Source organism: Equus asinus, chromosome 22 (genome assembly GCF_041296235.1).
Source record: "Equus asinus isolate D_3611 breed Donkey chromosome 22, EquAss-T2T_v2, whole genome shotgun sequence".
Lineage (NCBI taxonomy): Eukaryota > Metazoa > Chordata > Mammalia > Perissodactyla > Equidae > Equus > Equus asinus.
In genome coordinates, this window is record NC_091811.1 from 63,452,040 (window position 1) to 63,462,068 (window position 10,029).

The 10,029-nt window shown below is 41.8% G+C and overlaps 1 protein-coding gene across 2 annotated transcripts in view; it reads right to left on the bottom strand.

The window, feature by feature from the left end:
- The window catches only part of PPM1H (protein phosphatase, Mg2+/Mn2+ dependent 1H), a 230,819-nt gene that overhangs the window by 192,818 nt on the left and 27,972 nt on the right, over positions 1-10,029 (bottom strand). The window lies entirely within an intron of this gene.

The following is a 10,029-nucleotide window of genomic DNA, read 5'->3' on the forward strand; positions in this document are numbered from 1 at the left end:
CAAATATACAAAGAACTCTTAAAACTCAAGAAAACAACCTGATTAAAAAACGCGGCAAAGACCTTAAGAAACACCTCACCAAGAAGATATATAGAAGGCCAATAAGCAAATGGAAGGGGCTCCACATTATGTGTCATCAGGGAAATGTAAATTAAAACAACAACGAGATATCACTACCCACTCTTTAGAATAGCCAAAATCCGGAACACTGACAGCACCAAATGCTGGTGAGGATGGAGAGCAACAAGAACTTGCATTCATCGCTGGTGGGAATGCAAAATGGTACAGCCACTTTGGAAGACACTGGGTGGTTTCTTACAAAACTAAACATATTCTTACCATGCTATCCAGCGATCACAATCCTTGGTATCCACTATAGTTGAAAACTTATGCCCACACAGAAATCTGCACATGGATGCTTACTGCAGCTTTATTCATAATTGCCAAAATTTGGAAGCAATCAAGATGTCCTTCAGCAGGTGAACGGATAAACAAACTGTGATACATCCAGACAATGGAACATCATTCAGCACTAAAAAGAAATGAGCTAACAAACCATGAGGAGACATGGAGGAACCTTAAATGCACGTTATTAAGTGAAAGAAACCAATCTGAAAAGGCTACACATTGAATGATTCCAACTATAGAACATTCTGGAAGAGGCAAAACTATGGAGACAGTGAAAGGATCAGTGGTTGCCAGGGGCTCGGAAGGAGGGAGGGATGAGTCAGCGGAGCACAGAGGATTTTTAAGCAGTGAAACTATTCTCTATGACACTGTAATGGCGGATACATGCCATTGTACATTTGTCAAAACTCATAGAATGTGCAACACCAAGAGTGAACCTGAATGTAAACTATGGACTTTGAGTGACAACGTTGTGTCAATGTACATTCATCAGTTCTAACAAACGTCCCACTCCGGTGGGGGATGTTGATAATGGAAGAGGCTATGCATAAGGGCAAGGAGCATATGGGAAATCTCTGTTTTCTCTCAATTTTGCTGTGAACCTAAAAGTGCTCTAAAAAATAAAGTCTAATTTAAAAAAAATCAAAAGTTTCTTGAACATTTACCATCTGCAGACAATATTGTGAAGACAATGAGGATGTTTTAGCAGCCCCTGAAAGGTAAAACAGCCATGAACAACTAAAGAATGCATCTTACTTTGATTTTGAAATCTTTTAATAGTTATTCATGGAATCTATACAACACACTCAGAACTTATGGATTAGCTGGGAATATATAACATACATACATGAAACTGCAAGAAAATGGGGCTAACACTAAATTCCTTTAAGAGCTGGCTGTTTGGAATTTGGAGCTTATTTCTCCATAAAAAGTGATGGAAGTGCTTAGTAATTTTGATCTTATGTACTCTGTCTCTGGGAAAATGCATTTTAAAATGCATCTTGGGACCTGAGTAGAAATCCCCCAACATACCTAAACTGGAAATTCCATGAAAGCCCCAACTTCTGACTCAGGTCTGGCACAGGTTTATCTAGTTTAAGAGGCAACTGATTATAAGAAGAACCCACAGTTAGCACACTAGAAAAAATGCTGCTGAGTCAACTGTAGCATAACTTTCTTATCACTTAGAATTATTTTGTAATGATTGAAAAAGCTTTTAGATAATTAGATTTATCATATATCCCTCATGTACTTACATAAAAAAAAGGAACTGGATGGGGGGGTGGCCCCGTGGCCGAGTGGTTAAGTTCATACGTTCCGCTTCAGCGGCCCAGGGTTTTGCCGGTTCGGATCCTGAGCACAGACATGGCACCGCTCATCAAGCCATGCTGAGGTGGCGTCCCACATGCCACAACTAGAAGGACCCAAAACTAAAAATATACAACTATGTACCGGGGGGCTTTGGGGAGAAAAAGGAAAAATAAAATCTTAAAAAAAAAAAAGGAACTTGTTAAGATATTCCTAACACATCTTCACGTGCTGGGCCTGGCTCTTCTGAATCACTTTAACTCAAGTGCTCATCTCCATTTCTTTCCACCTGAGGCTCCACGGTTGTCCCTGGGACATTCTTGAAGCTGCCACATTCTCAATATGACAGTTTTGAGGCTGGCACTTTGTTGTTCTTACCAGATGTCACAACAGAAGGCTTTTCAGATAACCAGGGTCATATCTTTGGTAACTAAAAGGGCCTCACACATGTACACACGCATGCACATGCACAATAACATCTTTGGGGAAGAATCTTCTTGGGAATTGTTTTGTAGCTCGTGATTAAATTATAGCTGCAACTTTCGGTCATCAGCCATTGTGCAAAGTTTTCACAGGAATAGCTATTTTTCATAGCCCATGGTCATGACCTTGATCGCTTTAGCACCTTTAACATTACAGAAAAATTTCAGAGCCTTTTAAAGAATGCTGGAGTTTTATCGGCATTTCCTGTCTAAACTCAATTTTTGTCTAAACTCAATTTTTCTCCAAATCACAAAGCACTAGAAAATATGCAGCTACAGTTCTAACTTGGCAGAAAGTTTGATAAATGGATGTTCTAACAGCCTCAACAACAGGCCTATGTAACTTACGAATGGGACAAACCATCTACTTACTGCTTTGAAATTCCTTTCATCTCTTTGAAGGGATCTGCCAGTCTGTCCTGTTTTCAAGTTGCATAATTTATCATCTGGGAGGCAATATTTTTGCCATAACTCCTTCAGTTACGTGTCTCAGGTCCCCCAAAGCTCTTAGTTGTTTCTTTGCAAAAAATGTTAAGTGTGGTCATTCCTCTAACAAAAATTTGCTTTATTGATACTAAATTTACATCCTGTTGCTCTGCTTCTTGACTTTCTATGTACACAAAAACTTTTTGTTTCAGCGTTGAATCACGATTTAATATTTTGAAGACCTTTTATACACAATTGACCTTGACGTGTATATTACCAACACTACACATAAACACAATTGCTGTGTCCACATCTGCACAATCACAGGTAATGGCAACAATGTATCACTGCTGTCTAGCCAACGGTGATAAGATACTAGCACAGTAAGACACATTCTGATTTCAGAGACATCAAAACTTGGGGCAGGGGCAACATATATCTCAGAATTGATGGAACTTATCTTTGGCATAAATGAATACTCCGTTAATTTATGTAAAAAATCATTTCCAAAGATAGACATCAGAAATTCCTCCCACCCCTATGTATACAAGTCACTCCTCCCATCAAGAGAGAAATTCATTTCCCCTCTGTTCAATCTGCATTGGCCTTGTGGCTTGCTTCCCCCAATAGAACATGGCAGAGCAGCCAGGGTCCCTGCTGGATTTCCCAGCCCAGGAACAGCTCCACTATAAAACTTCCCCTCTGCCCCACCGCGTAGTCCCCACAAGCAAAGGAGATAAACTATAGCACACAGTTGGCCTTAAATAGGGGCAGTAGCCACTTCTGCATTTCCTTATTTACAGATTCATAATGGATGCAAAATGCTTCCAAGGTTAATTAAATGAATTATTATAGATGCCCAAAATGAGGGTGAACTGTTCTCTCTTTAAAACTGATCCATCTGTTTATCAAGGCAATGTTTTCTAAGTTAATTAAGTTTGGAGCAGAAAGTCCTCCATGCAGACACTTTTAATTAATTCTTAATTATAAATGCCTACGTATGTCCTCCAAGTGAGCAAAAATGCACAGTGTGGGGAGACAAAGAGAAAAAGGCACAGCGGAGAAAACACACCACTCCTGTTTTTGATGCTTCCAAATTTATCAAATGTTATAAACAGCTTAAAAAACACCTCCCTTTAGAGTGGTTTTCAAAACAGTGAGAACATACACAAATCATAGCACACGTCTTACTTAATTTGTTCTTCTTTGTCCTTCCATGTTGCTAAGAGACTGCCTTTTTCAAGGCTCAAATACACAGATTTTTCCAAATTTAGAAAAGAGGCGGACTTGCAGAGAAGCTTCGAAAAGGCAGCCCGTCAGAAGTCGAGATTTATTTGGTAATGATCAACCTACATTTCTCCAAACAACTTCCTGAAATGTATTATTGAATGCTTGGATAACTCAAGCAAAGTTCAAAATTTATCACCTCCATTTACACAGCTTTCTTAGTTACACACATTAAAATTTGTGGTATCTCCTGCCTCTTTACTGAAGGGGAAAGACAGGAAAGTCAACCTTCCACTGAGCGAGAGACAGCCTTCCACTGGTTCTAAGACACTTAGGAGGCCACTGAAAGTCTCTGGGTCCATCATGACCTCTGATGAATATTCAAAGCATACTGATCACAATCAGAGATAAGCTGTAACCAAACCATCAGGATGTGGAGCTGGGAAAGATAACACATCTGAACAGTAATACACGTTATAACAGTAATAGTCTTGTCCACTTAGAAATTGGGGCATGTAGCATATCATATTGTTAACATATGAATTATAGGATCATGGTACTACAAAAGATGTTGTTATTCTTTCTCTTAAAACTCCTGGGTGTGCTTATGCTCTTGTTTATGGTTTATTAGCTACCTGACAGCTTGGGGAAAGAAAAGAAAAGGTAATAAATAGGTGTTTCTGACAACTGAAGATCAAAAACCCCAACGCAACTGATGTTAGAATGTAAATCAATGGAGAAATGGTTAAATTTACAAGAAGTTGACTGACAAGGCTTGGAGGCACATCCCTCTCTATAAAAAGTATGCATTTTGATTACACTTTAAATACCCAAGTACATAGGTAGAAGACGAAATTTTTACGGGTATCTCCCACCAACAGAGGGAACTAAGGGGACGTGCCAGCTTTGCTGAGACTGGTCAACAGCCTTTATCTGTATGTAAAGGAACACAAGTAGATGCAACTATGAGAAGACAAAGCTCAAACAGTCTTGCACCCCAGCCAGCTCAACGCCACACATTTGTAAAGCAGGCACAACCGTCCTGGAGAGGCAGCGGGGTGTAGCAGGACTGAAAAGATACAAGCGTAGCCCCAATTCTGTCACTCAGGCAAATCATTTAATTTCTCTGAATACCAGTCTCCTTACCTGGACAAGAAAGGAAAGATGTGTGGGGCTGGGGGAGGGACCTAATGTCTTCTGAGCATCTCCTTCGTGGCGTCATTGTCTGTATATCATCTCATCTCATCCTCACACGAGTTTCCGACTTTACAAAGAGCGAAGTGAGGCCAGGGGAGGTAGCACACACAGGATTTAAACTCTGGTCTCTGGCTTCAAAGTCTTACTGCCCAACTGCCATGCTTAGCTCACAAAGTCGGTTTCCAGAGATGGAGGACGGAACTGAGCCGTCTTCTCAGTGCTCCCACATGTTTCAGTCTCTGAAACGCTGCTATAATATCATCTCACCTCCCAACCGCCTCAGCAAACCCTCTGGCCTTTTCTCCTCACCATCACCACCACCTAAACCCAGACATGCTCCTTGGTTTTCTCTGGGCTGGTGAAAATCCCAGGTCTGTAGAACACTGAGACTTAGAGGCTAGAAATGCCAGGGTCACCATCCCCCACCCTTTCCCTGTGACCTGACATATTCTTGGACAGGTAGTTAGCTCAGCTGGAGCAGAGATTCCAGCCCTGCAAGTCTGGGGCCTTCTCATGGCATGGAGAGCCCTTGGTTGCACCGTGAATGTTAGCATTCATTGACACCATGTCTCCCCAGGAGCACCAGCCACGTCTCCAAAGCCACTTTTCAAAACCCTTAGAAGATGAGTTTACATTGATAAGGAAGGAATGACAATTATTAGCAACCGAATCCAACTAGTTCTCATATTCCTATTTTTAAATTACTTGAATTAGAGGAAAAGACTGAGGATTTTTACTAACGGAAGTAGCTGTCTAGTTTCATAAAAAGCTCTGCCACTTCACAGATAAAACTCGAAGCAAGCCAAAGAGAAACCATGGTGGTTTATGCCCTCAGGCAACAGAGGCCTTTTGGGTAAAATTTTGTTTTTGTGCTGATGGGAACTGCCAGTGCTACTTGCTCTAAAATTACAGACATCTTTATAGAAGTTGTCTCAACAAAACTAAGACCGCGGCAGTACACAGACGCTTAACGTGAAGGCTCTCAAGCTGAATTAAAAGAGCAGAGCTGCCCTCCAAGTGAGATGTGTCCTTGACGTTCCTAACAGGTAAAGGCGCGCCTTCCTAGGCACGCTTTCCAACCCACGCCGAAGACCGTGCTGGGAGGCGCCCAGGGAGGACGCCCTGACAGGTGATCTAAGGAGGCAGGGCCTCTGCTCCAGGCATCCCCGAGGCTCTGGAACGTCATTCGGCCTTGACGCTGGAGGGCAAGTGCAAGGAGGTTTCCATTCCAATTTAAGGCAAGGAGGGGAATTTCTATAAGCTCCCGATTCTGACACAAGCCTCTAAGATTAGAGGAAAATAGGATAATAAAATAGAAAACAAATGCGACGTAATATAACTATTCCATGGTTTGTCTACTTTGGAGGGTTCCTCTCTAACCAATTCAGGCGGCTGAATAACCAAATATAAAATGCTTTCTCAAAAGGTTTAGAATTTTTTAAAAATTTACAAAACAGAGGTACTTGGGCACTGTTTGTGACTGCCCAAGACTAGGGCGTTTCCCAGACAGAGCGCATAGCCTCAGGACTCATGCCCAAACTCTCTGCACAGCCTAGCGAGGACCAAAGCTCACGGGGGCCCCCACCCCTGGTGGCAGTCTACCTGGGTCAGAATCCTAACTTCCTCTTGTTGTCTGAGGCCTTGGACTAGTCATTTAAACTCTAAGAATCAGTGCTTCATCTACATGGTAACACTCCTGACATCAGAGAATCACTTGGAGGATTAAGCTAATACATGTTCAATCCTTAACCCGGTGCCTGGAACACAGGAAGGGCTCAATGCTTGCTGAAGCACTCATGATTACAATAATCATTGTTACTCCTAAGAACAACACTGGAAACAGAACCAGTGAGGATCTACTCTAGATGGACAGCCAGCTCATGGTTTGAAACACCAGCTACAATTTAGAGATAACCACACAGGCCTATCTCCTACAGCCAAAGGAGCATCTCCCCATCAAATAGGCTAGACTAATCCAATTAGACCAAATATTTGGCCACTGCTTTTTCATGGGGTACTTAGGTAGCAACCAAATTGGTGGGTTTTTTAGGGACACAAACATACTGCCCATCATCGATATTTCACTTTTTAAGGCAACTCTAAAGGCTATTGCCGATCCCCTCCTGAATGACACATGGACAGACTAAATAATATACTAGCAAGAGTCGAGCTTTATAGCCACTGCATTTCAAACGTCACCAGAATCCCAGTTCTTCCCATTCAAAGTAATTACTATTATTCATTTCTTTAGAGATGCTCCATCAACCAACCTCAAGTCTGAAAGCCTCTTCAATGCTTTAAGATGAAGACAAAAACAGCTGGTGAAGGGGTGGAAGCGTCTCAGTGGCAAAAACTCTAAAAGGAGAACACAGAGCTTGGCTAAAGACAAAGCAACAGGAAGCACATGCTTGGTCCAGAAATACTTGAAACAATTTTAAGACTTACACCCTTCATGCAATCTCATCCTCCATATTTTAGTGCTTTCATGACATCTGAAGAAAGGGGCAGGAAAATAACAATAGTGGACAAAACGGATTCTGGCTAATTCACAACTAGGCCTGAGAGCCAGGTGTCATGTAACCACCAAGCATAAGAATTCTGTCCACACATTTAGATCCAGTGGGATAGAAAACGATGGAGAATATCCACCCAACCAACCGTTCCAATGGCAGAACAAAGGAAACACTATCAACTTCACTTAAGATTTGCACACTTGATAGGTAACTAAGCAACCAGCCTTGTGTCCAGTCATCACTGTAGGGAGGGGGAGGGAGAGGAGGAGTGTAGAGTCTAAAAGAATTGAACACTTTCAAAAATATTACTTTGGAGCTAGGTAGTAATGAATATTTAGTCAAAACATATTTGTAAGGGGGCCATCAGTTCCTAGAAGAGAACTGAAAAATGTCAGGGTGACTCTGAAGTTTGGTGTACGTGTTCATATTCAACCTAATGACTGGGTACGACATTTCTGAAAGGGTTTCTTTCTTTTGCAGTCACCCTGCAAAAGGAAGTCTTAGTGGTTGATGAAACCTCACACCATAAGAAGAATAGGGTTTAGAAACACAATACAAAGCTGAGCTGGTTAAAGTGGTTCCTATTGTCACCACTGCAACTGAATTATGTGCACTGCTGGGACTTCTCGAGATACCATCGAAAAAGCCTTCAGAAAGACTGCACTCCATTCAGCATGGAAACACAAGGTGGTCACGGACACACAAAGGTCCACAAACAAACAGAGCTTGGGGCATAAAGTGGATTATAAGTAGAGCAAATATTTGTTGTGCCATACTCTCTTGCAATGCTATAACTGACTGCTTCATGGGGCTTAAGAAAGGAAGGAACTTACCAGTAGACAAAGCTTTACAAATTTTGTCATGATAAATGGGCAAAAGAATTGCTGTCAGATGCCAAGCAAGGAAAGCGAAGGCAAGAGAAACTGCCTCCCTTGTAACAGAGGAAAGAAATCAGAGCTGCAGAGGCTGGTCCACTCGGGAGTCCCCCAGGACCATCGATGTGTCCCAGCTGAGTTGGCAGTGGGTTTTTTTTTCTAGGTTATAAAAGAATAGTATGTTTAAAATCAGTGATGTTTTAGTATATGAAATAATTTCTTGAAAATATCAATTAAATCTATAAACTTTAAAAGACAATTTTTCCAGAGATATAGCCCAGTAGCTAGCCACATCCACCCACACACACTCCCAAACAGCTGAGATGATTTCTGAGCCAGACTTCCTGGGTGTAGACTCTGACTCGGCCACTTTCTAGTTGTGTGACCCTGGACAAGTTACTTATCTTTTCTAGGCTTCAGCTTCCTCATCTGTTAAATGGGGATCATGGTGCCCCCTTCATAGGATTGCTACAATAAGGGGATGGGACCATATTTGTAAAGAGTTTAGAACAATCCATGGCACATAGTATACGACATCACATATGTTCTTGTTATGTAAAATAAGCACTCAGATTTCGGCTTCAAACTATTCTCCACAGAAAGAACCAGGGATTCTTAGAGCGTAAACAATGCCATATCTCGGGGCTGGGAAAATTAAGGAAGGGCAAGGTCCAACCCTCACCACCAGGAAAAGAGAGGCATTCCAGGAGGCCAGGGGCAGTTCTGAAAGCACAAGTCACTGGCCAAGATGCGACAACGTGGGCCTCAAAGGGAGTAACACAAGCTGAACATGAGAGGCATAATTTCGAAAAGACACTCAAGCAAACAAAGCTAATCTAAAGCATCACACAACAAGGCATTCTCATGAAACAGATGGGAGAAGAGCAGCAGGTCAGTTTTCTGTTGATTTGAATAAATGGAAGAGCGCTAGGTGTTTCGTTTCTTCTATTAAATACGTCTTTGTTTAAGTAGAGAAGGGTGAATGCAGGGAACTTAGGAATACTAGTCCAGTACCAATAACAGAAAAGACCTTAGCGCGCTTGATAACTGACCCATGTGTCGCAATGATGAATTAGCTAAATGTTCTAAGAGGTACACTGACTGAAGACTTCATTCCTCATATCGTAGGAGGTGATAGATGGTCCCACTAATTGGAGTCAGATATAATAAAACATATTGCAGCTGCCGATGACGCAGAGACCAGGCAGACATGGGGGGCAACAGGGGAATGGTCCAGGAAACGCTGGCCAAGAAAACTTGAAGACGACGACATTCTGGTGGGGGCACCATGCTGCAAAGAACCAGGATCTGTATAGAAGCACGGCTCCTGAATCTTAGTGATGTATAAAAAGGGGCCTGACCCCTACAATGGAGAAAAGAAAGTCTCTTCAACAAATGGTGCTGGGAAAACTGGACAGCCACAAGTAAAAGAATGAAAATTGACCATTCTTTTTCACCATTCACAAAAACAAACTCAAAATGGATCAAAAACCTAAAGATTAGGCCTGAAACAATAAGTCTTCTAGAAGAGAATATAGGCAGTACACTCTTTGACATCAGTTTCAAAAGAATCTTTTCAGACACTATAACTCC